At 45.5% G+C, this 27606-nt stretch overlaps 1 protein-coding gene across 5 annotated transcripts in view; it reads right to left on the bottom strand.

Moving 5' to 3' along the window:
- Positions 1 to 27606, bottom strand: part of LOC126926602 (uncharacterized) — a 259088-nt gene that overhangs the window by 183260 nt on the left and 48222 nt on the right. For 2 of the 5 annotated variants that reach the window (XM_050742980.1, XM_050742985.1), the window contains exon 2: positions 21663 to 21774. The exons of 2 other annotated variants lie outside the window; for them this stretch is intronic. The gene's annotated coding sequence lies outside the window, so the exon portion shown is untranslated. The remainder of the gene's footprint in view (positions 1 to 21662; positions 21775 to 27606) is intronic. One more of the 5 variants, XM_050742981.1, reaches the window with a different exon arrangement.

Here is a 27606-nt window from a genome sequence, read left to right as displayed (position 1 = left end):
AGGTCATTCTTACCATGAAAGCAAATGTTCTCCTTTTTCCTCTATTGATAAATGGACATTGATATCTATTCGAGGATGTATATACATATAAGAATGAAGAGGATCGAGAAATGAATTTCGAATTGGCTTACGGTATAACTTGTCGTTTGACAGTTCAGAAACACAATCCACCAGAGGGCACAACACGACGATCGAAAGAGTTTTCCAACGAGACACTTTGTACAAAATATTTTTCATCCTGCGGTTACCCTCCTCCCTGTATATAACCCTCGAAACTCGCACGCAACAAAGTTCCAGTCTCCTTCGGCCTCTTGTCCCGTGTCTCCTCGTTTTAACATCCCTCGCGTTCCATTCGACGTCTCTGTCTCGTATCAACCCTTTTCAACCTCCATAACGCCCCCCACTGACGCACCACGAACGTTAGGTTTTCCAACGCCTTCACCGACTCCATTCGCCGCCCCTTCCTCGTTCAGCCGGCATCGCCGCGTTCCATCCCCGTACATATCATCCTTTTTGACGCGTGTCTGCGTCAGTGGTGCGCAAGTTTTCTCGGAAATTCTCTTGATCCCATAACCGTCGGGGCTTTCGTATTCTCTCGATTTTTCCGCTATTCTTTCTTGATTTTTCAATATTTCAAACACGCCTGGAATACGAAAATAGCGTGGCGAGGGAGGGGGGGGGCCGAGAAGGTAACAGAGCCTCCATGTCTTTATCGTGTTTTCACCTTTCGCGGTCTCGTCGACGACGCGCGATAAAAGAATTCCCCAGGTCACTCGCAACGAACCGCGAATATTTTTTTCCCAATAATTGGAAATTCAATTTTCAGTCGTAATTTCATCTGTCGAAACGTTGTCTTCTTTAGTTTCGATCATTCGGAGAAACATCGCTGTCGGTGATCGAATCACCTTGCAGGATTGGCCAGAGCGTTTAAAAACGAGCGATAGCTTCTTCTTCTCCCCGTTTTACCCCAATTTAGAAACGAAAGCGTAAACAATCAGTGTTCGTTGCTCGTTTGGCGTTCCTCGTTTGTTCGTCGAATGAAAATTTGAAAATTCCGATTACTCTAAGAATGTTCTACGTCTTCGCGACAAACACGAGTGGACATTCGAAAAGATTGGAGCATTTTCGTTTCCACGAGTAATCATCAAACAACGAACGAATACAGTTTACAGTTTCGTTTCTAGATTTTACTAAAGTGGACGAGAACGAAACAAGCATTCGCTCGTTCGATGATTAAACAACGAGCAATCATTCGGCAGGCAAACTGCCAGTATCAGGTTTTAATCTGTCAAAGTGCGTGCAAATCGGCGGCGAATGAAACCGAGGCTCGTAAAACAAACGTTAACTCGATTCCGGACGGTAGGTGGAATCAATTTGAGCGTCACTGCGAGTCCGCCGTAACTCGTCAGGGATTTCGGAGACCTGGGAAGACCGAGGGGCCAGGCAGACGAAGGGACGAATAGGTAAGTGAATCTACTACATCGGTTCGACGGGGGTTCCGATTGCTTTGGGCCATTCTCTCCACCTTCGGTTCCCTACCATCCCTCCTGGTGCCACCCTTCTACGCCGACGTCGCTTATCCTGCCCGGTAACGTTCTCTCGCAACGCAGCCACGCGTTCTCGCTCCATGATCGAAAACAAAGCGTCCTTCGCCTGATCAACTATTCGATACAATATCACATTTCCAACTAGTCCACTTCAATTATGTATGTTTATGGAAATTCTTATTTTTGTCAAAATAATTATAACAACGAAAGCTCGATAGAAAATCGTTTTATCTACTAATCGTTGGTATTATAATGTGCGCTTCGTTATCCATGTTTTATATTTATTTTTTCATATCGCGTGTACTCTGCAAATATATGTTCGCACCTTCAAATTTTCCATAAATGTATAGACGTAAAAATCGAATCTCGTCAAACGGCATATAACATTTCCAATTTTATCAAACTATATACGCAAAGTTGATTATTCCCGAGGTAAACACATCCACGTATCACTTCTAATTCATTCACAAGTAGCAGAACAGTAAAAAAGTCGGGGGATGATTTGCACAAGACGCGGAACAGCGGGGAGCAAAGTGCGGCATGGTGGTTACGTATTCGTATACGTAGGATATTTATTTATTTCGTAAACAGCAGCAGGACAACGCGGGTTTACGCGGCGGTGCTTCGTCGAACGCGAAAGCGACGTCCAGGTTTATACGGTGCGCGCGTTGGTTCGGGGCGGGCGAAGGACTACGACTGGCCGTGCCTGGGAACGAGGAGGAATAAAATTCCTCGTATTTTCGCGCTCATTGGCTTTCGTTAATTAGCTCGGCGTTCGTCGCGCCTTTTTCCTAGGCCGAGTAATTACCTGGGAAAATTGGCGTCGTCGAAACGCCCCGGCCGGCCAGCCAGCCAGCCAGCCAGCCAGCCAGCCAGCCAGCCAGTCAGCCAGCCAGCCAGCCGCGATAACCCGTCGCCGGACTTCGAATTAATATTTCATCCGTACCGCGGTCTAATTTCGCGAAAAGCGATTATTGTCGGAATGGAAAAACATCCGGGCTAATCAAGATACGCTCACAGGGAAAACAGGAGCGAGGCCAGCTCTGTAGAGAGCTTTACGCTCCCGCTTTTCCACGAATTAATATCAATTAGAGAGGAACGTAACGCACGGTCGAAACAGAGATTACCGGCTCGGCCACTTTCCCCAAAGATCGATCCTAGTATCGGAACGTTTTCAATATCCGTCGGTGTTCCCTCTTTCGTAAAGGGAAACTGATCGATACTTTTGCCCGGTCGGAACTTGCGAATCGGATCTCGGTTGGCTGGTCGGCCACATCTTTGTCACGAATCACCGTAGCCGACAGTTGGACAACTTTCTTATTGTACTTTGTTCCTATTACCATAAACTTACATGATCTCTATTTGCAATTGAACCGTACGCTAAATCAGCTTACGCTCCAATCACTTATTCATCGTTGAATCTATATTTTAATTATCGAATTGATTAACGTTCAGCCCGGTTGAAAACATTTTGACCCTGCATGTATCGAGGAACGTGTCGTTCCACGGAATTAATAAAATGTCCGTGAAATTTAAGTAAATTGAGGAGAGATATAATCGAACAAGCAGTATTACGTACGTTACTGATAAGTTCGCTGAGATTGGTTTGATTTTGAAACGATTTCCTGCCGATCCGAGCGTCGAAGCCGGTTTTTTACCAACGACCTGCCGAATTAACTAAGGAAACGAAAGGGAGCAGAGACGGGAAACGACCGGAAAAGCCGATGTCGCGATCGGCCCTGTGCACCAGTTTTCTCGTCGATAAAGTTGAGAATCGGGACATCGGAATTATCGGAATAGTTCCTGCATATCTTAAGCCGACATTGTTATCGAAGAGTCATAGGTAAGTAAATCCGTTGCTGTTCCCTCGTTACCCAAATGCAGTAAAAAGTTTCGAGATAAACGTCAGAAAAATTTACGTTCCTGTTCTCTGTTCCAGTGACTCTATTACGTTCGTCGTTTTAAAAAATTGAAAAGGAAGGAGTGTAGAAAGAGGGGAAGAATGAAATCGTAACCGTGTGAAATATCGTACAAGTGCTGGTATCGAAGAAGCGAAAAGTAATCACGCTGCGAGAGAATTATGTCGGTGCTAACGACGAGAGTACTTTACGTGTAACATGTACCGGGCTGAAGAATGTTTTTAATAAGGCACGTAGCGAATGGACGAGTTGGTAAAAGGGGAAGAAACGAAACGCAGGGTCGTGAGTAAAAGGGATACGGAACGAAAAAGCATGGAAATCAGACAAAAAGGAGGAGGGCGCGTAAATACAAGTGTAAGCGCGAGCGAGCGCACTCGTGCGAAGGGTGTCGAAGAATCGCAAGTGCATCTCGTTCGGAGCGGGCAAATACTTAGAAGAGGCGTGTCGAAGAAAGAAAGGAAGGTGGAGAGAGACAGACAAACAGAGACAGAGAAAGTTGTCGATCGACGGCGCGGAACGATTCGATAATTCCGCGATTGTCTGAAAATTTTGTTCAATCGATATTTCGATGCATAAAATTCGTTCCAAGGGAGATTGTATCGGCAAACGCGAGCCGAACAATTGGAATTGTCTGCTCGTGTTTGCGCCGTGGAATATCGCGGCAGCCGAGGAATTCCAAGGGGCGGCTATACGTACAGGGTACAGCGATACGTTGCATCTGACAAATAGTAATTCGGTATGCTGAGTATTTCAGCTACATGGCGAGGGGTGGGGTGGGGGGCGGTGTGGGAGAAGAAACAATAAAATAAATACACGCACCTGCTTTACGAATTCTACAAACTCATTCATTCGCGCTATGCTTCTTGTTACGTGACGGAGTGCCACTTGAACCCAACTCGCTTCGACAGATCGATGGGATATATATATATATATGTATATACGTATACACTGACTCGCCAAAGTATTTCAACACCTATCGTAGAAAAAATGTATGAAACATTTAGAAATTTCATTAGCACTCCAACGTGCGTACCCTAATGCACACAGCTGCCATGATTATATTGGCAAAAATTTGAAAATGTACGTAAAAATGACAAGATATAGATAAGCGTAAACATATATTTAATAAATACAACATGAATAGTCATGTTCGGCGTGTAACAAGTATTAATTAAATATGGTGCCACCGAGCCAGTGTATTATAGTCCTGCACGTCCTCCTACGTCTCCCGGCTTACCCCATTGTTTCCCGTTCGATCAAAATAATCGTATCGTCGCAGCTTTAACCGGCTGAATAAACATCTCGTTGGAAGAATATTTGTCCAGTCGACCGAACGTGCCGAGCGTTATGAAAAAAATTAATGAAAAAAGGAACGGGAAAATCTCAGCAACGCAACGGCTAAGCAAGACGCGACTAATCAAGAGACGACGCGCTGTAGCGCTCGGTCGAACGCTAGAGAAAGTCGAAGCACATTGATCGTGGATCAAACACGATATTTGCATGTAACGCTAGGTCTCTACGATCGCGCCGATAATAATAAGCGAGCGGGAATCTTTCCAGGGAATGTTCACGCGGTTCGCTAACGCCGCAATCGCAGCCCTGCGCGTCGGCCGATCCCCGACGCTTCGCAGAAAATTGAATTAGAGAGCTTAAGCCGCCTCTCCCCTGTTGGTCGTTAGAATGGTCACGGTAATTGATAATCGAGCGACGGCTACAACCGAGCACGACTAATTGGCTGATCGCACGGTGATTTAAACGCGGAGATTTCCGCGCGACTCGCGGATTAACGCGAATTATAGCCGAACGACTAATTGGGGAAAGAGCGCGCGCGAGATGCCCTCCTAGATTCATGGACGCGCGCAGTCTGCAAGCGTGTTGCGACGATACGGCAGCAGCCGACCCTCCGGTGTACGCGGCTCTTCGTTACCTCGCGAGAACGAGAGACAGACGGGAAAACAAACAGAGAAAGAAGAAAAATCGATTTACCTGCAGAGACGCGGGGTCAGATTAATTACCGAGCTTTCGCGCGAAACCGAATAAATTTGTCGAGCGATTCCGTTCGCGCGCCGCGACTTGAATATTTTCGAAGCGATTTGACTGCGGTCGATGACTGCGTAATGGCCGTCGCTCGCCAACCGGACGCTTTCCATTTACATAGATCGTACTGACGTATTAACCGACAGATCACTGTCGAGAGCAGTGTCGAGCACCGGCCGGTTCGCGTCTAGATAAACGATGCTTCGCTTTCGATCGTGGCCCTGCGCCGTCGACTCAAACAACGCTAGCCAGAGTGTAGTTACTGATCGACGATTGCGTTGGTAATGACCGAGTTCGAGCGATCGAAAATTACCCAACAACGTTTCCCTTTTCTTTTCTCACTCTGTACTTGAAAACGCGACTCCCTTAACTTACAACTTTGTTCCGCGATAAGAAATTACACGTGCCGGATAAAGATTTTCGTTTCGATCCGAAACTATCCAGCTCTTATCGAGATCGAATTTTGAACGAAACGAACGTATCAATCATGCCGGCAAAGAGCGCGCATCTCCAACTCAACGAACTCTCGCAAAAGCTATTCACGTGGGTGAAACGGCGCAATAAGCGCGGCCCGATGGAGCTCGTCAGCGTGTCCATTCTGCCGGACGATCGGTCCATCTTCCTTCGTCAAGCGAGTCCGGCGAAACGAAAGCTGAACGCACGGATGCGGGTGCAGTGCCGGAAGGGTCTTCGACGAACAAATCGTTTTCCGTCATTCAAAATTTTTACGGTCGATCGTTGGTAGCCGAGGCAGGCCGATATGAACTGCGGAATACGATAACGTCGATCTGTGCTCGACGGCCATATGCACACATTCGCTCACACGGATGCGTACACGTCTCTCCTGATACGAGTGTCGCTTCCCGAAAGGCTGCTCCGTGTTCCCGTTCCATGGAAATAAGGCCAAACTGATCGACCGAACCTGGCCATCGAACCGATCTACAACTTTACGTCGCAATTAGATCCGTTCGATGTCGCGAACACTTTGTGGCACGCTGTTGGAACGACGTTCTAACTAGGCTAGAATTCCTTCCGATCTCTGTGTCGCGTATCGCCGCACGGAGATCGCAAACATTCTAATTGCCTTCGGCAATCGATGATCGCTTCTGGAAATCGGTTCTATGCTCCGGTTAATTTCCTTGGGACTCTTTATCGTTGCACGAACGATCGTAAAGACTCGCGCCTAAGAGCACCAAATTTTTACTCTCTCTCCTCCTAACCAATTTCCTCGGAATTAGGGGAACCGAACGAAATTACGGAAATCCTTGGCCCGTGAGAAGAGATGTTAGCTCGTGGGGCTTTCTTTACGAGTTCCTCTCGCACTCCTCCTACGTAAACGGACGATATTACGGTGCTCTTTCAATCGCCGTGAAATTATCCTAAGAATATGTGCAGAGTTTACGAGGGACGGAATTGGCCGGATGGAAAGGCATTCGTTGATTCGGAAAGGAGTATTTCGACTATAAGGCGGAAAAGAAATAAACTCTCTAGTCGAATGCGTTTCTCTTCACGTTGCACCGACAATTAGAAATTATATCGTAAGGAGAAGGTATCGGAGAATTTCTCGTAAATTATACCGTTTCTGACGGCAGTAATTACTACAGGCATACGTGGGCGTGCTTTCTAACTCGTAGTCTCCGCGAGCAGCGACGTAAATAACGCTTGTATACGCTGGTCACGGCATCCGAAGAAAAAGACGCACCGTGACGCCTTTTTCCTTCAGTCTCGAACCCTCCGCCACACATTTTTCACACTCGTCCCTTTCCGCGTTTCACCAAACTCTTTCGTACTATACGCGACGCGACGCGACTCTCCTACACGCAACCCTTCTAATACCTCTAGAAACGTGCAGTTCGAACGTGAACTTGGAGAAGAAACAACCTATAAGGTGGGCGAACTTTCAGACGAAGTGGACCGAACGTTCTCGTTGAAAAGCTTTCCTTCCAGTCAAGAGAGATTCGGGATCTCGGTGCGGCAATTTCATCTGTCGATTCTTTTTCTTTGCAGCGACTGGACGCGGCTGGCGGGATAGGGGTTCGACAAGAAGCATTGGTCATCAGTCTCGGTGAACAATGGCCGGTGAAAAACGCACAGCGTTCTTGTTGCGGATCCAAAGGCGGACGAAGCGGCACCGTGGGCGGTCTTGGATTTCCATGGGGTTGCCAAACGATTCTATGTGTACACACATAACGCGGCAGTGTCCGGCAAATAACCGTACACTCGAATACACAAACAGCCATTCGATTCGTGGCGTAGATAGGGGTAGTTACAGGAATCTATTGTGCTCTCGAGAGGTCGCAACGGACGGAGAAACGGGATAGTTGGGCCGATGGGGCAAGAGGTAATGCAGAGCGGTGTTGAGGGGTCGAGGGGACAGACACGGGAAGCCGGTGGGTGCTCTGGGGACGGTAGGAGGACAGAGCGGTAGAGAGAAGGATGAGAGAGAGAGAGAGAGAGAGAGAGAGAGAGAGAGAGTGGATGGAAAGCGCCTCGATGAATGGCGGCGGCATCGCTGCTAGTAGTGGTGGCTTTTAGCTGGGCGCATTCAACCGCGAGGGTTAGCCGGGGGTTGGGATTAACGCATCCAACGCGGCGTGCGTGTGAGAGAGCGCGCATTTGGCCGCGGAGATGGTAGGCGGGAGCGCGCGCGTTTCGCAAAATCGTCCATAAAATGTATTACTCGCGGTTGCGACACCGGCCACAGAGACGGTGTTTGTTTAATTTACTTTGATGCACGACGAGAACGACGTCGCACTCGACACCGCCCCTTCTTGATACTTTCCTCCCTTTCGCCATCGCATCGCGATGTTCTATGACTGGTGACGAATAGCGACGGCTTCGAACCCCATTCATTCTCCCCTCTCCCCCTCCCCTCCCTCAAGCGCTTTTTCAACCGCGCCCGATTCCAAATTATTCACAGTAGGACATTCGTCGAGCTTGAAAGTCGAATTAGAGCTCGCACGGTTTTACAGTCGCATCTTATTTACCTTTGATAATTGTTTAACGCGATTTAATCCGACTGGGAACAATCGGAATTCGGTTTCAGCGTGCTCGGTCCCAAACCACGAACGCTCATTGTGTAATTCTTGACATGTTAATGGTCAACGTAATTTTCGCATTTGTCGTTTAATAATCAGTTACAAGCGTGCTGATACCAAGTTAATTTCGCTCGTTCAATTTATTCTCTTGTTTGTTGCTTAATGAGATGCTCGCAATTATAACGACGTTGTTTCGGTTTTGAAACATTTATTCTACCTCGTAATTAAACACCGCCGCGCGGTTACGTCTGCGGACAACTGTTCATTCAACGTTGCCTTCCGGTCCAACTAAAACTATTTCACATCAGAAAGAAAGGATTTTCCGAAAACATCGCATTAGCTGGAAGTGGAGATTGCTTCGAGGATAGCGTCGCTTCGAGGATACCGAACGATGCGTAAACAATTGACAAGGGGTCCAACGCAGAACGTATTTTGTAAACTCAACCGTAAAGTACCTGGCTACTCCTCTGGTTTCCTCTGCAAGTGCTAGTGCAGCGCAGACTAGAGCAACCCCATGAATCTGTTAAATTTGGTTTAACGCGAGCCAGTAGGCCGGAGTATCGACCGGAGAACGGCCCACTTTGGTTGGCTTCGTCTTCCTTTCTTTGTCGAATACGTTTAGACGCGGCTCGACGTGTTCACTGGTCTCTGAAAGAGGGTTACAACCTGCCTAATCCATCGAATGCCTTCGATAATCGTTTGAAATGAATACACAGAGGAATAATACACTGTAGGCATGAAACACTATTAATTTTCGCAAGACCAATATGCCCCGAGCATTTCATCTATTTGTATGATATTTTAAGTTAAAACACGATCTCGATCCTAGCCCGCTGCACTCGCGTATGTATTTTCATATTTTCAATAATCTCGCCTTTGCCGATCCCTCTTTATTCCCGAATAAAGGAAATTAGTTCGCTTCTAAGAGAATACTCTATCTATACCAATTTCTTATCTTCTCACAGCAATCACATTGACAGGAATTCGTCTGATACGAGGCCAATGTTCGACCAACGTCCAGACGATTTTAACGAATGAATTTTTCTGTGTCGGACCTCGTTGTTAAATGAATTACAGAGAAAATTCCCTTCTGCTTGTCCGTCGTCGTTGGCCCACGTCCAACGCACCTCCTGCACGTAGTCTACTCGACAATGCGCTGCGAAATAGTGGACGAAACGTCGAAAACTGCTTTCATGGGAACGAAACTTTCCGCCAACATTCCGGGAAAAAATATCTAGTCTGTGATCGACAAAGGGACCACGGAAATCACATCTGTGCGCGACTGCCTCTGAAAAACCTTCTATGTCTCTGTATTTCCATATTTCGTTCGCCTTCCAATATTTCTTTCGCTCCCGCTGACGATCGAACGGGCAACATTCGAATTAACTTCTAAATCCCGAATTCCAATTGAAAAATAATATCACCTATATTTATCACAACGATCTTTAATCTCTTCGTCTCAAATTACTTTAAAACTAAAACAAAACAAACTAATTTATTCAAATCCTCCGGCACACCAAAATATATCCTCCATACACTCGATCCAAGATAGAGCACTCACCTATTAGACACCTATTATTCCTTTGACTGTCGTCATTTTTTTATTCGACGATCCGAGGGACAACAGACGAGTGTCCGTGCTTAAAATACATAAAATATACATAAAATACATAAAAACGTACCAAGATACGTAAAAATTCGTAACACGTCGAGTATACTCGTCGAGCATTTGCTAGACGAGAGGAATATCTGTTTAGGAACCAATTTATCATCCATTTGGCAATGTCAATGAAAATACGAACTTTTTGGGCTGGCAACCAAGTGAGCGTTGATTTTGTCAATACCAACTGATGATAAAATCCGCATCCCTTAGTTGCAAAATCATTAAAGTAGTCGGCTATAGTTGTTTCGAGCACATCGCTGAAAAATCGCCGAGTTATCGGACAAATTTTTGAAATTATCAAAGATTGTTTCAAGCGCACTCTAGTCCATTTGGAAGCGTCACAACAGAGTTACTCGCCTATTCGTTCTCGAGTGGCCTACTATCCTATTATACTATGATGCTCGATAAAACGTCCGGTAACGTTTGAAACGGGCCGAGCTCAATAATCTCCGACACATCCATCTTCTACTTATCCTCGCTGCTGATTAAACAACTTTGCCATCCAGCGTACACGCGCTTAATAATCGCTTTAATGATCCAGCGGAAGGAAGTGTGGGTCTGGGAACTAGGCAGCTAGGGCCAACGACCAGGCAACGAGGAGGTGAATCGCGGTGTGTTTCATCGAGACTTAGGAATCAAATATTTGCTCGGGCGAGAGTTTCGCCTCAGTTTACACGACGAAACTCGCGAATCCTAAATACTCAGCATTTACCGACTCGTCAACGGGAGAAGCAGAGGGTTGAAGGTGGTTCCTAAGGGCGGGGGATGAGTCGCGGAAGCGAACCAAGAAGAACCGGAGGAAGAACGACGGGAGCACAGGACCGATGCAAGGGTTAATTTGCTGACCGTCGGTGTTTATAGAAATTCGAAAATTGCAAGCCATGCGATTATGTTGCTCGGTGGCGGCGGAGGCGCAGGCGGAGGCGGAGGTGCGCGAGCGCGCACGCGCTCCAGTCAAAATAGCGCTGAATCAGCGGCCATTATCACCGGCAAGCGACCGTTATTATTGCGAGTTGACTCGTCTAGGCGTTTATCGTCCGTAAGGACTTGCCGCGGCACCCTAATTGGCGTTTACGCAACAATCGTGAGAATCAAAGTGGAAGGCACGCGTTGTCCGTTGGACAACGGATCGAACCAAGCAACGAAAGTGCATTTAATCCATACATCCATTAGTCTATTCCGATGTAATCAGTCGTGCGAATCTACAATCCAGAAGCTGCTCGTTGATTGGAATCCATCCTTGGAAATAGGCCATGTAAGTGAAATTACGATAATGGTTCGCTCTTCCTCTCTCCTCCTCTCGCAAACAATCTCTCCATTTCTCTGTCCCTCTTTCCCGTCAATCCGTGTTATAAGCTACTAATAGCTACCCCATACCACGATATCCATGTCAAATTTCGAACCACTTTCCGCGGATCGCCGTAGGGAAAACTACGAAATGAAGTTGCGTGGTATAGAACAAAGATTTGAATAGCCATACCAAGATTTGATAGCTTCGCCTTGAAACAGCGTTAGTTAGTTTGGACTAATTTTCGCCAAGGTTAATATTTACCAGCCGAATGGCGTTCTCCGTACGTTATCTAAACCGCGATGAAGATTCTCCGGTGTGAAGGCTTCGGCCAACGGATCGCGTTGACGGCGAACGACGCTCGACCAGTTATCGGCGCTATCTGAGCGCAAGCTTGCTTCCTGCAGTTGCAGGCTTAATTGAGAGAATGTTTCGCCAGATAGGCGAGGCTAAGCCGGAATTCCTAGCAATTCGACGTAGATCATCCGGTGGCAACTCGCGGGAATGGAGAACCCATGGCAAATTTTTTTCAAGCTTTCGAAACCCGACCCGCTCTATCTACATCCTCGATATCCTACCTAATCTTCCTAGCCGACTGGAACGTGCATATCGATTCTCCATTTCCCAAGATAGTAGCCTATAACTGGATATATCTGACTTCCATAACCCGCCACCGCTTTTTCAGGGTATCAATATTATACGCGAGCCTCTCCAACTAATAAATGGCGCGGAAGACTCCAGAGCAAATTCCGGAAATTAGAGACGCCGGATATAAGAACACGTTCGTTGTTCCGATCGACTGCCATCGATCTTTCGCATTTTAAACAGACGAGTCTGGCTCTCGTTGGCTCGTCGGTCGAACGCGCGAAGTTTACAATCTCAGAGATCAGAATATCGTTACGTTACGCAACTATTTTAGGATACACAATCGTGTCACACAATCTAGAAAGCATAAAGCCAAAAGACAAACGTTATCTACTTCGTCAAGGAGAGAATCGAGGAGTCTGATATTCGAAATGGCTATCGCGCGAAAACGAAATATCGCAAGCTGCCGTTAACTCGGCGATAAGGATGGCGCGCGAATCAGGTGGAGAAACGGCGAGCTCGTTTCGCAAGGGGCCAATAACGTTGTTGCAGCCGCTTCGATTTCCGAAATGCCGGCAGCCGACGAAACGGGGTTGGCAAGTACTTAAGTAATCTGCGTATCGATGATGGCTCGATGTCTGCATCCAGCTGCGAGCCTGTGTACCGGTGTATCGATTCGACATCTCTGCATCTCTGCATCGAGCTAGTTGTGTGTCTGTCTGTACCATTTGCCTACGTAACGTCGTAATAACTAGTGCTTTGGGCTCGCGTGCGCGATAAGAGAGATACGCATTCGCATAAAGGACACGAACGCGCGTGCACAGGCCCGCCGAACATGCAAGTAAAACGAGTAGCAGCGCGTGCGAACCAGCTAGTTCGAGTTCGAATTTGAGTTCCAGAGAAACGGTGTGAGAGCAATAGAATATGCATATGTATATAATCCTCTGTATATGTATATAAAGCGCGCGCTTGTGTGTGTGTGTGTGTGAGAGAGAGAGAGAGAGAGAGTGAGAGAAATGGGCGGAGGAGGAGAAGAGAAGCAATCGCGGATGGGTTTCCACGGGATTGGTAATAGGCGGGTTTGCATTGGCGCATAATGACTGGAACGACTGGAGCGAACTGAATATCGCCTCTCTACGCCGTCGTATATGTTTATGGGACAGTCGATGATGTATTAACGTCAGGGATGCGGTCACAGGCAGCTAATCGGATGGTCGAACCGATCGTGTGAATTGTACTCGAACGTTCGATGTCGGGATGATGCGCTCATCAACGTGCCAATGATCTACCTTGTTATTATCCTATTGTGAAAAATGTGACGCTCTGTGAAACCTCATTGGACCGAGCATTAATAGAGAGAGGGCCCGTGAAATATTACTAGCAATACGAAGCGATACGTTTCGCGGTAATTGAACGCAACTCTGCCGGAACCTGCATCCTCGCCGAGTTACTCCGTCGATGAAAAAAAGAAAAAAAAAATGGATTAACGTTCGATTTGTTTAATTCCGTTGAATATTTTGCCAGGAATGCGACCAACCAATCCGGTTCCGCATTAGAACCGGCCAATTCGATTCCCGCGTTTTTCCACCATTTTTTACGCTCTGTGTAACTCGACCGTTTGCGAGGGGGATTTTGACTATCTCTAAAAGTTGAGATATTCGAAAAAGAGGGAGGGAAACAACGGTAGTGAACGCCGAATGAGGAAAAAATTACGCGCGGTAATTGACGGGGGATTGGTAATTGAAAATTGCAATGCGAGGTATGTTATCGTTCAATGAACTGCGAAGACTATTCCACCTCGGTTACGCTTCTCCTAACTTTGGCAAATATTTTAAAGTTTAATAGTTCGATTAAACGGATACGAGGGCAAGAAGAATTCCCCTCGTGCCGGGAGCAACTGTTTGGCGAATCTATATAACTCATACGGTATTCTCTTTTGGACAGCACGCTCAGAGCGAGCCGGAAAAGTTTCAAATTAAGCTTAGACTCCTTGGCGCTTTCGCGACTTTCCCGTGAAGTGATCTGCATAAAATGAAATCGAGATGGGAAGAAAAGCGCCAGAAACCGATTAAAAATTTTCTTCATTCGTTTTACAGGCTTAATCCTCTTTGCCGGCGATCAAGAAACGTGCGAAAAAAATCTGTTTTTTCACGTTTGTTAGTTATTATCGGTGCATAAAACGCGGGATTTACTGTTATTACAGCGTGCAAATATTTGAACGTTTCCTAGTAGAGATGAAAATACGCTGGTCTCGGCTGAAGGATTCTGATTGTTTGCGGACGAAGAACCGACTAAAAATCCTGTCGATATGGCAGAATCTATGTAATACCTCTGCATATACACGCAAGTTATTGATTTATTCCCCCCAAAAAACCTAGTAATTTGTGCGTCTTCAAATAAAGCATCCTGACGAATCTCGAATATAAATTCTTTCAGCGTCGTTTCACCCCCGATACTGCCAGGTTCGCAATCCTATTGAAATTGCTCCGCTAATCCGCTCTCTCTCTCTGGTCCTCGCGCCAGTCACCTGACGCGCATTTTCATTTTCAACGATCGAATCACGAATTTGAGAGCTCGTAAGCGATGATAATCACGCAACACGAACGATTAACCCCAAAGCGGTTAGGGTTAATAAACTTTTAACGCGGCGTAGCTGGTCGGCGTTAACGAAGTAAGCGATACGTAAGACGCTTTGCATCAGAAGCGAGCATCGGACGGTACCCGGGGGAAGGATCCGTACTTCTCGATACGGCTTCCTTTCCAAGATTTCCCCTCGAGCGGACCGAGAAAGTTTCAAATTGACCCTGGGTCGGTTTCACGGAACCCTCTTGCGTCACTTCCACTCGAGACTCGATCCGCATCAAATAAACTCTAAATAGAGAAGACGAAGACTACTGTCGGAGATCGAGAAGCAATGACAGCCGAAGTGGGGTTAGGTAAGCGGGGTTGGCAGAAATGACAGAGGTAGAAAGAGAGAGGAGGAAAGGGATAAAGGGAAAGAGAAAGAGAAATAGAGAGAGATAGAGAGAGAGAGATAGAGAGAGAGAGAGAGAGAGATAGAGAGAGAGAGAGAGAGAGAGAGAGAGAGAGAGTAAAAGAGAGAATAGGAAGATATAACGGTTTCCGTTGCGGGCTGAATTTCTCCATTAGCCACCCCATGTCTGAGCGGGCATGTGCGGTTCCCCTGCGTGCATGCACATCTACGTGTAATGCACATCTACGTATCTACGTATCTACGTAACTGCGAATTTGTGTCCGTGTTGCGTGTGTGCTCGCGTGCATTCACATAGATATGGCGACGTGCGCGTATTCGCCAAGCGTACACGCGGCCTCAGACACCCGCAAAGATGAACGGGAACACAAATCACCGACGCAGAGAGGGATAACATCGGTAGGTGGTTTCTCTCTCCCAGACACGTGCGTAATTGAATCGGTCATATTTCGGGCTGGAGATTCAGTGCGTACCTTGTACGTGATGTACGCGCTACGCCGGATATCGCAAAGATATTCCTTTTTCCTCTGATGAATCGATGGATGTTTGACATGGTTTGACTGACTTTGGTTTCGACATGGATCCTTCGAAACCACATGAATTTGCACCATTATGTACGACGTTCCACTAAGGTTTCTTATATTTCTTACACTTGATTCAATTGGCGTGTTAGTTTGCTATACTTGTTAGAGAAGAGCCACTCAAGAAAATTCGGATTTCTTAGTAGAGACACTTGACCTGTGTATCTCGACGAGAAAGGCTCCTGACGCGAACGAATCGCAGTCATTTCTGCAGATATTTCTTTCTGGAAATACCGGGGACATGGAAGATGTTTCTCTAGATGTCTGGTGATTGATAAAAAAATCCCTCACAGATGTGCATATCTGCTTCGTTCTTAGGACAGTACGCACATGTACGCACACGTTTTTATAAATTCTACTAGACCGCGCCTTCCGAAACTTGCAAGCGAGTCTTCTTATTTTCTGCAGGAACGATGAAAGATTGTGTTCCTGACGGATTGCGCGTTGCAACGTTTTTCAAAGCTCGTGTTATTATGTCGAACACAATCACGAACAAACTATACCAGTTACGATAACAAAGACGTATGTATGCGTACACTAATTACTCGTTTTCCTCTTATTCGGAGATAGTAGCAACGAATAGAAAAACGGCAAAAATGTAACGATCGCATGGGGCACTATACGCGATCGTTAAAATGGGAATCGCTTAAATAAGCTCCTGGAAAATCTGCCGATACCTCGGCGTTCCGTTTTACACGCGAAAACGCTCGGACCACTCCAACAGCTCCGTACCGTTTATTTTACAAATACCAGCCACGCGAGAAGGTCGATATTTCGGTGGACATTGCTACGTAATATTTATTTAGTTCCCTGCCAATCCGTATACTCCGCGAAGCCGGATAAAACGCACACAAATTCGAGATTCCGAAACGCCAAACTATCCTTCGAATTACCTCGAAACCTATAATTTTTCGTATCACGGGACAAGCGGGCTAAGGAAAATCAGATTCGCCGGCGAGGTGTAGTCCGAGAGAATGGAAGCGAAATATCGAAGAAATTCGTAGGAAGGGCGCGAGAGGGCCAAACATTTTTTAAAGGTTCGCGTGACCAGGTGGGTCGAAACAGCGGAGGAAGACGCGTAGGAATAACTGCGAGGAGAAAAGCAGAAGGAAACGGAGGTAAAAGAAGGCAGAAGAGAATCGAGGAGGAGTTGGATCCAGTGGGTGAAAGAGGACAGAGACGGAGGGAATACGAGAGAGAAAGAGGGTGTACGGGGTGGGTGGAGAGGTGGTCGACGTTGGTTCTAGGGCCGTAGGGAGAGCGTGCAAGGGAAGGCCGCGGATCGATTCAGCCGCTCGAGTCGAGTTGAGACTATGCTTCGGGGCTGTACTGTGCTGTGTGGCCTCTCTACGTATGCGCCGTATCTCCTCTTGTCCAAAGTCGTCTCTCTCTTCGGTGCGTCTGTGTGTTTCCGGTTCCGTGCACGTCCCTCTATAACTCCGGCTACGTGTACGATACCACACCGACATGTGTGTACCACACGTGCGGCGAAAGAGCAACGAAAGTTAGGATTATTGGATGGGACGGGACAAAGAATCGGAGTCGCAAAAAGATTTCGAATTTTAATTTGTCGATTGTTGGCACTCGGGCAACCCGCGTTGTCGACTGGCCGCCAGATCGAAATGGCAGATCTTCTCTCTATGGAAAATTGAAAAGGCTCTAAATAGATTGGGATTAGGTAAGGTGTTAGGTAGAGTAAATACTCTGTTGGAGAAAATTTATTCTCACACATGTAGTTAAATGTTTTACGTTTGTCAGACTGATAATTTCTCTAATCGTCTCTGTTCTCTGTTTCGAGATCCAGTTTAAAGAAATGATCAAACAGTCAGCTTTGTTTGTCCGAATTAGAAGCGCGTCAACAATAGCTATGAATCTTTATTTTCATACAAACATGGATATCCGGAGCGGATAATGAAGACAAGGATTAGAGAGAGAAAATAGAACACGCGCGCGAGAGAGATAGATAGATAGATAGATAGAGAGAGAGAGAGAGAGAGAGAGAGAGAGAGAGAGAGAGAGAGGGAGGGCAAAAGAGAAAGGAAGAGAGAAAGAAGGTAGGAGGATAGAGCCGTAAAAAAAATCCTATTCTTTAACCCCTATTGGATTTAATCGGGTTTAATTGAGTTCCATCGAATTCCAATCGGTTGCGTTTAACTTTTCAAACGGGTTGGTCCGCGCAATACCGGACGTTGTACTGTTTCGCGATCTTACACCGATTCTGGTTCGAACCAGGGAAAAAATGAAAATATCCCATCGGTGTAAGTTTGCCGGTGTATCCAAATCCGCGAACGCTTCCATTGTGGGAAAGTGGGGGGAGGAAAAGAGTATGAGAAAAATGAAGTGAAAAAAAGAATCGTGTGGAGCGCGGTGGGGACCATTTATCGCGAGTGAGGAGGATCGGTAGACCGAGCAAAAAGGAAGAAAGAAGGTGCTGGTAAAAAATCTCGCCCTTCGGCTTTTATAGAGCTTAATTCGCCGCCATTAAGTTTTAATTGGCCGCGTTTAATCGATCCACCGTTTTAATGTCCCTTGTAACCGCCCCGAATATATACGGGTTCGCGGTAACCATAAACCCATATATCGTGCGAGTAACGATCAGCAGTATCAATTTGTATTGCTATAAAATCGCATCGAAATACGTAACGCCGTTCCTGCTCTACTTTGATCTTTCGTTCTTTCCCAATCGATGCAAAGCTTTTCGTATCTCTTCGAAAGAATATTTAACAAGCCTGTTGGTATGCGCTGATATAACGACAGAATTAAAGAGCAGTTCATTAAATGGAAGTGACGTGAAAAAGGATAGTTGAGTCAGAAAAGTCATTGAGAGTACACTGTAGGAAACGCTATTAGCTCCTACGTAAAAGTTATAGTCTTTTAGTAATCACATCCTTAAGTTAGTACCGTATTTATTGAAACATTATACGTCCCACCTTTACTTGCTCGTTAACGGGCCGTATTCTCTTCCAAATTGTTCCACTTTTTAAACGACTATAAGGAAGAATTCAACGGAACTACTAGAGATTGCAAATTCTAGATACGATCGAACGTCTAGGAATCGCGATGCGATCAACGATTCCACGAAACCCAAAATACCTCAGACAGACGCCAGTTTACGTATTTATGCGTTTCCTAATATCGGCTCGAACTATGGCCACGTTTCTAACAGCTCGATGAAGCGAAACACGAATAACAGACGAGATGAGTGGAGTATCGTGGCGATTTCTAACACGAGAAGATCGCTGTTGGGACGAATCGCAGAGAATCGCGGCGTGGCATGACACGCAGACTAGGCAGAGAGAAACGAGCGCGTGGGATAAAGAGGAGAGAGATACACGGACACAGGGAAACAGAAGCACGATCTCTCGCCTTCGTAAGCGCTTCTGTCAACTGTATGTTCGCCGCTGGCTTCGCGGTGCATCCGCATTGCTCACGCGCTGCAGGGCCCCTTCATACCTCGAGTTGCAGCCACGACGCGCAACCGTGTGTTCGCGGTACATGCCGTTTGTCACCATTCAAGACGCTGACGTCGAATACCGAGCGAGTTTCACCCCAACACGACGTCAGGATTCTCCGTCAGCTGCTTCGCGAACATCACCTAGAAAGACCTCGATACGCTACTCTGTTCACGATATTTTCGATTTCGATCGACCAGTCGCTCGATGACCGTTCCACGGATTTATATAACGCGGTGCACATCGGTTAACCGCAGACCGCTGCCACCCTGCACCCGGAGAATTGCGTTCCCGGTGCAAAAAGTAATTAATCCTGCAAGATGTTTAGTTTTTTAACGACGCGGCAGATCGTTACCGCGGTCGAAAATGATACGTAAGGAGTAGCGAAAGTCTAACCGAATAGGTAGTGGTTACTGAAATTACACAAAGTTTCGAATTCATACTATTCTTAGCATTCTAGGGTTACCATTTACATAACCGACAACTTTATCGACAATGTTTTCATCAACACAATTTCGCTGACACGGAGTTCGCCGACAATGGACATTCGGCTTTTTGCCATTAATTATTATACTTTCACCGTTTACTATCGTTGATTATGTATATCTTCATCTACATTCGCTCCTGTTTCTTTCTGAAATCTATGCTTTTAATATTTTCTATGGCTCCGACAAAACTCACTTCTTACGATTAGCCGATGGAAAACATAATTCACAAACAGTAGTAAACATACATATATGTGCATTAGAGAATTACGTATCTATATGCATTATGATGTAAACGCGAGCAAGAGACAGACTCTCTGAACCTGAACGAAATCTAATCTTATTTTAAATAGAAATGAATGTGAATGAAATTAGAGCATTTGATTTTCTATACATAATCTTAAATTAAAATCTTCACAAAACAATTCAGGGTGACGATCTCGACGATATATTAAAAAATTATGGAAATCAGAGGTAACTAATTGTTTGTAAAACAATATACATTACAGGATGTATCAATGATTTTTCTACTCATCACTTAGTTGCACTTCGACAAAAGTGTGATCGTCTAAAGCGTAAACAGCATAACTGGAAGTTTGCGATTTCTAAACGATCATCTTCTAGCGTTACATTACACACCAAACGTACGCGTCTAACGCTTATAGGAAATACTATCATATAACTACTAGGACTGAACTTCCATCTAGTCGTTAAAAAAGAGTATAGCGTAGTTCGTCTGTCTGCCTCAACAACGATGATACCGTCGTGTTCACCTAGATCAAAGTATGCATGAAGGCGTCTCGTGTCATGCCACAGCGGTGAGAGAAGCTCGGTAAATCAGTGGTGTGGAGTAACGCGAACAAAAGCTACTTTGACTGGTCACCGGTGGCCTCCCAATTCCTGGCTAAACTATTTAAAAACAGTAGCAGTTGGTACTTTGTCCCGTGGATATACTTGAAAGTGCGGCGAGACAAAGGATACCACTGATCCAATAGAGTCCTTCTGCCGGCCAATCTGCGCAACTACTCGTTATCTTGCAAAATCAACGAGATTATCCTTTAACAGGACTCGGCCATCTGTGCACTGTCCTAGGCTAACGGCGATTCGTTCGTATAAGGCTACCGCTTGATCGTCTCCAGCTTTGTAACGTGGCGGATTAACGATAGCTGCACGCGAGACCCGATAACGCCGTTCATGTTATAATTATCGTTCTGCTCGGTCAAATTATTCATACCGCAGGCAAAATTTCTAGGGACTTCCATACGAAATTGGCGACACTTCAATAGCTTCAATAGCTAAAACTTGCGCGAGCCGTTTGTCCAACTGTTCGTAGTAATCGAATTTTTGAATAGCCTCGATGGAAATTGTGGCAACCGTCGGTTTTCTTTCAACAACTCTCCTCCATAAAAACATCTACTTTCTAATAATTATTAGTACCCTCCTTCCTTTTTCTTTTTGTTTCCTGCTTAACGTCGTATACACGATATAAGAGCATCCCGAGGCGTTAGAATTTCGATTTGCAATCTCTGCAGCACCTCTTATTTCTCAATATCGTTTCCTTAACCCACAACGTTGGCCCGTCCCATTAATAATAATAATAACAATTTCATCCGTATATACGTGCAGGACCTTGAAACGCAGTGCGATTTCAATTAGGCGACGGTATCTTTGTTTATCAGTATCCCAATGTCTCGTAACTTGATGGCGTACAGCCGGACGATATCCGAATCGAGTACGTATCCGTTGCAGTCGCGTTGCCATTGCCCTGGCAGCAGGACCACGGAACACGTCCGTCATATGCAATAACGTTAAGATAACGCAAGCTTTATAGCGGTACGTATCTGCTGTGTATCGTGGCACGCAACTCGCGGAACTGTCTCGTGCCATGGCCGACGCGGCGCGGCGACCTGCCAGGCGATTACATTTTTTCAAACTTGCCAAACGAAACGACAACCGGTTCCCGGGTTATTGTCCGTAAACCGCGAATCCATGGTCGGAAGCGAGAATTTGCAAAACCGTGGCCGCGTTTCCCGCCACGACTGCTTGAAACACGATGGTAAAACTCTTGTAAATACCTGTCTCACGATACACCGATTTGCACTGCGGCGATCCGTGCTGTATCTCGCTCTCTCTCTCTTTCTCGCAACACGCACTCTGGTGTCCCTCGTGCCGGATGCCGTAACTACACTGAAACAGAAATATTACGGGGGTCGCGTGAAAAATGCCATTCCGCTCCTACCAGCCGGAAGCAACGCGTATGCTAGTGGCAATAACGAAACAGCTTAAAAAGTGGCCTCGCTGACGGTGTGTCTACTTAACCAACTTAATAAACGTAACGTGCGCAACGCTTGGTGAATGGGCCTGAACGCTCTTTTATGTCGCACTGTGGCTTTGTGTCGGGGTGTCGTTTTGTCGCGCGGCTCGCATTCACCGCGGTAACAAGCTGTAAGCAGTCGACTAAACTAGTCCTATTGAGATACTTGAAAAGTAATCTAGCAGAGATTGACCCTGTTGCTTGCTCGCTATTCGTAAGCGTTCGTTGCGTTCACTGGCTCCATGCCCCGCGTGTTCTTGCATAATGGTTTCTTCGTGGGAATAATATCGTTCTATTTTCAGCGTGTACATTTTGTGTAACGAGAGGACGCGTACATAGATCGAGAGATTCGTTAAAACGATAAAAGATGCGTGATCGGTCGAGTAGCCTGCCAAATTAAATGTACGAACGAGTACGAAGGGATTTTTTTTTCTTTTTTTTTTTTTTTTTTTAATTTGAAACAATAACTCTAGGTAGTAAATTAAAGAGTATCGAACGAAAATAAATGAAAACCGTTAAAACGAAACGTAGAGATCAAAGTCTGAAAACGAAGCGATGAAAACGATGGGCGAGGGGAAAATCCTCGAGAGGAAATTCACCGAGGCGAGAGGGTATACAAATCCGTGCGACGAAAATCCATTCTTCGCGGAAGCGTCATCTTGGCGTTTCTCGGCTGAGCGAACAGTGGATTCACCAGAGATACGTTTAACGCGTCCCTTAATGGCTCGTTACTATCAATGCCACCGCAATCCGTATCGGAGACCAACTTGGCAGCCGCGTTTCCCTCATTGTGCCATCGGTAATGCGTCCTCCCTCCGGTCCCTCGCACAAACGAGGCCTCAACCTCTGCACTTCGATAAGGATGACGCTTGCACCGGAGACAGAATCGAAAGCCTAATAGCGTGTGTGAACAATGGACGCGCGTCGTCATCAGTACGACTATCGCAGAAAGTAAATTGCTGCTGCGACCACCAACCGGCGTGTCTTTGCCGATTCAATACCCTAAGACGTTGCTGATTTTCACTCCCTGTTATCTCTAATTAATCACCTTTCTTGATTGAGAGCTTCTATGCGATTCGCGTTAAAATTTCTTTCTTTTTCTTACAATCATTACGTTCTACAGGCTGACAGTTTCATATTATAGCAACGGTTTTACGTTTCATCTAAAGGAGCAACACCAAAGCTCCGTTCTAAATTTAAAAGTCAGGGCTCGTTTAGTCATTTAGCGGATTACAAATTCTTAAAACGCTATGCGATCTGAAAAGGGAAAGAAGAACCTAACACACCCTGAAACATCTCTGTATCCGTCAAATTCAATTACGCGTATTTCCCTTCCCGTGTATCAAAGACGGTTTATTTCCTTTGAGAGGACTCATCCCTCATCGGCAGGGCACGCTGCCAACCAGGCATTAAGAAGATGAAAACCGGTCAGCTATTATGGCTAGAAATGAAGCTGCGCAATTGTAAGTAAAACAAACTCTCAGTCGGAAGGGTGAAACACACCCCTGATGGTAGCAATAATAATCGTCGCGTGGCGAAAGGGGTGCCGCTCTGTGTTCGTAGCCCTGTTTCGACTAGGTCGCCGTTATTAATACCTAGAGAACGAAACAATTTCGTAACGTAGCCTGGCTTATTATAATCCTCGCCTTTATACGTTCTGTATATACGAATCTTCCTCTTTGGCTCGTCGTAACCCCTTTTCGTACGGCGTGCCACCCGTGATCTGTCCCTACCCTCGCGTACTCTTCTTTTCTTTTTCCTATCCCCATGACACCAAGGATTACGCGCGTTCCACCGTTCAGGTCGCCGAATTATTTTGCCTGGCAGCAACCCAGGGGTTCCGTTTCTCGGCTCAGCGAGCTAACAGGAATGTTCATTTCACGCAGCTCGGCGATCACGACAGTTTTTTAGGGACAACTGCGTGCTTTTAATCCGGCACGAAGCATCGAATTTCCCGCCGCTCTTGCGCTGAACGACGCGGATATTAGTTTGCAAATCGGCAACCAGACAGAAACGAGTAGAAAAATTCGAAGGAATATGTAATATATTTCTAGGGAGTGAAAACAGATCTCATCTCACTGATCTTGACGGTGAAACACGTTTATGGGACAAGTAATAATTTATATTCGCTTCCAGTCTACTTCACGATCTTGGAAAATTCCGATCGCTAGCTATGCTCGTTAAACGAATTAATTGTTTTACCACGGAATTTCGGCACCAGTGCAAACAAGACCAGCTGTCGAGCGGTTAATTAAATTATTTCATTATTAATCGTCTATTACCATGACCGACCGTCCGGTCCAATAAAATCGCGTCCAGCCAAAAACAGATTAAGTGGTTGATTGCTACTATATAATTAACGAACTAATTAAATGGAGGATTACAATGTGCTGTTTATTGAGATTATTTCGGTTCTGCGGCTTAAACTGTATTTATAAAACGACCTCGACTCAATTTTCTAGAGCGCTCGCTTAATGTTCTTCCTACATGCTATAATCACCACTATACACATACATAAGTACTTGCACATTCTACAAAACAATTTTGAATTTCGATTAAATAATAACTAAATTGAAGTATAAAGTAATATATATATATATATATATATATATATTACTTTATATATAATATTTAAATAGTATTAGTATAGTATATATATAAGTGAAAGTTCTGAAAATGACATGAGAAAAGCATTCATGAATGGATCGGCTAAGTGAAAATCGAAGCGACATAGGTTAATTCGATGAAAATCATCAGGATGAAGGGACGCCAATTTGGTGGTCGGCCGAACCGTCGAAGGTATTCGGATTTTCGCGATACTTGTCGCTTATCTTCACCCGTATCACAGGGGACATATCGGCTGGCAATCCATTAGCGTAGATCCCACGCGTGACCACGGACGAGATCGTGTGGTCGGACCAGGAATCATGGCTTGATCTAGAATCCTGGACGTTCTGGTTTCTGGCGTGGCCAGTCATGCCTTTGCAATGGACTCACTGTTCAAATATTTAAGGCGCGGAAGTGCAATACGCATCGGCATATTAAAAATCAACTATACAGCGCATTAAATGCAGAAAAACGAAATTTCAGCCACTGACTTTTTGATGAGGTTTCGCACAATAGTAGAACTCGAAGTATTGAAGTTAATGACACCCCGTTTTGAAAGTAGACGGACAATTCTTTATAAGATATTTAATATTACGATCCCATCTATTTTTCCCCCAAATGACTAACTGTAACGATGTATTTCTTTCTACCAGAAATCCGCATTGTATTCTGTCAATCCCTTTGAAGATGAAAGTGATATAGTGAAGCGGTTGGAAAACAGGTCAGTAGTTAAAATTGACAAACTTTGGCACTGTAAACAGGTAGTAAGTTCAGGCATTTTTAAATAAATGTCCAGAGCTTCGTTGATGGTAGTATAAGGTCAATTCATAATCAAAAGTTTCCTTGTAAAGAGAAACGTTTATAACTAATTTCTTAGCTCCGAATTAATTATTCTGAAAATTCTGATCGTATAACTCTAAAACGCTTAAACTATTAACGCTGTTAGAAATTAATACATAACAACTGATACAGTTGTGTACGTCTACGATACCAATACGATACCAATTACAATAACATATTGAAGCGATTCGATACAAAGAGAGTCAATCGCAATCGATCAAATACCACAAGTAACCATACATTTTGTCTATTCAACCGTTCGACGTTGGATCTAGGGAAATTAGCGTTTCGTGGTTGTCGGAAAATTCCAGCGAGAAACGCTCCCTTGAAGAATCGATCGGTTTGAAAACGAACGAGCAACCGGCTTCCGATAGCATTCATCGCCCGTCACCGCACACTCGTCGGAGATACGAGTGTCGGCAAGTTTCGCTGACCCCCGGAATTTTCCTAGACAGACCTAAAGCCATCAAGCCCGAATGCCTGCCTCTGGCCTCTTCCGCAAGACCCTCCGCTCTCGTGTACAGTTGAGCTTCCATGGATTTGCCCGAGAATGTTTACCTAGTAGACCGAAGTCGAAGAGAGATGAAGGATTAGAGACGGGTAGTAAGGTGTCGGTCGGTTAACCCGACAAGTCAGTGTGAAACTCCAAGTCGACGAAGAGAGGGGAGACGAGTGATCCAGTCAGCAGATGTGAGAGTTCACCGATACTAAATTACGTGATATTATGATAACGAAGAGAAATTTCGCTGTGTAAGTACGCAGCTCGTACAAACGGCACTATCGGGATGTTGTAACTAGAATTGTTACGCGCTTTGATGTAACGAGAGAAATGTCGAAACTTTCGAACGAGTTTATCCTTAAAATAGAACGAATCGATCAATTTGTATAACGATTTGATTTCTGTTTCCTTTTGCTGCACATAAATTCTCATGTACCAACGATGGTAAACGAACCAATCGTAATAACCGTAATGCTCGTAATAATCGAACGTGATAATTCTTAGCCACGTTCGAGATCTGTGATTCTCTTGCTTATTGCATTCTGCAGGATTCTATTCGGAATATTAGTTAACCAAGTTTACTCAGTACACTAAAGGTAATGAGTCGGCCGGCTGTTAAACGAACGGAAAGACCAAGTTTGGTTGATGCTCGACTGACCTCGAGAAATCAATGTGCTAGTCCAACTTAGCAAACAGGATTTTCATTCAGGTATCATCGAATTTGAAAATTGGAGATTTTCAGGCGGCCTGCCTCAACTTTGTATTTATATTAATCCAGTTCCAAGTGGCGATTATTTCGATTAAATGTAGCCAGACCGGCTACTATCTCATAGAAACAGCAACGAATTTTGAGATATTGGTTTGCGACCCTACGCTCAAGATCCTACTCTGCCTCTTGCTCAGATGTGTTCAAGTGTGCGACACTGAATTGCATTCAGATATAATTACCGATGCTTCAGCGAACATCGCGCGCCATTAGTTACAGACGCCAACGCGAGCAATAAATTACCATGATAAACAGCAGACTGATTCATCATATTTATTCGTAGCTAGTTGCAGCATTACCGTTAATTTACGTCGCTCAACAATAATCTTCTTAAGCCATCTCGCCTCTTTGCTCGACGATATTTTAATTATAATCGATGATTTTAAAGAGAGATACGACAGAAAGATGAGGAACTCGAAAGTACCATACGTGCAGAATTTTATTTATTTCCGCACTTATTATACTTACGTATGCCATTTGCCCCTATAGCTCTAAATTTGAATATAGTCGCGGCATTTTGTTACCAAGATGACCGATATACCATTCGCTCAAGCCGAGAAACGTGCGAGACAAGAGGAGTATGACTGATTCCAGAGCGTCGGTAGATTCTATCCGAGAAATCGGTACGAGACTATGGTCGGCTTACAAGGGTGTTTCGTCGAGCAGGTGCGGATTTTGGCTTGCGGAACCCAACAGAGGTGTGCGACGCTTACACCGACACCCGGTTACGCCCCTCCCTGTCCGACTAGCCACGTAGCCCGCTATATGGTCCATGGCGAATCCCACGGGATAAAACCACCCCGTGGTAGTCCGGACCAACTTCGTACATGTGGCTACCATGGATCCTCCTTCGTCTGGAACCATTCCTCTCTTCGTTCTACTCAACCGCTGGCCTGACCAGCGTTTCAGCTTCTTCCTAGCTCCTCCACCCCTCTACCAGGTTCAGCCAGACACCCCCGCATCAACGAACAAACACCCCGGGGTCCGGACTTC

This window comes from Bombus affinis, chromosome 18 (assembly GCF_024516045.1).
Source record: "Bombus affinis isolate iyBomAffi1 chromosome 18, iyBomAffi1.2, whole genome shotgun sequence".
NCBI classification, from domain to species: Eukaryota; Metazoa; Arthropoda; class Insecta; order Hymenoptera; family Apidae; genus Bombus; species Bombus affinis.
Note: the sequence above shows the minus strand (reverse complement) of the source record. Positions and strands in the feature narration are given on the sequence as shown.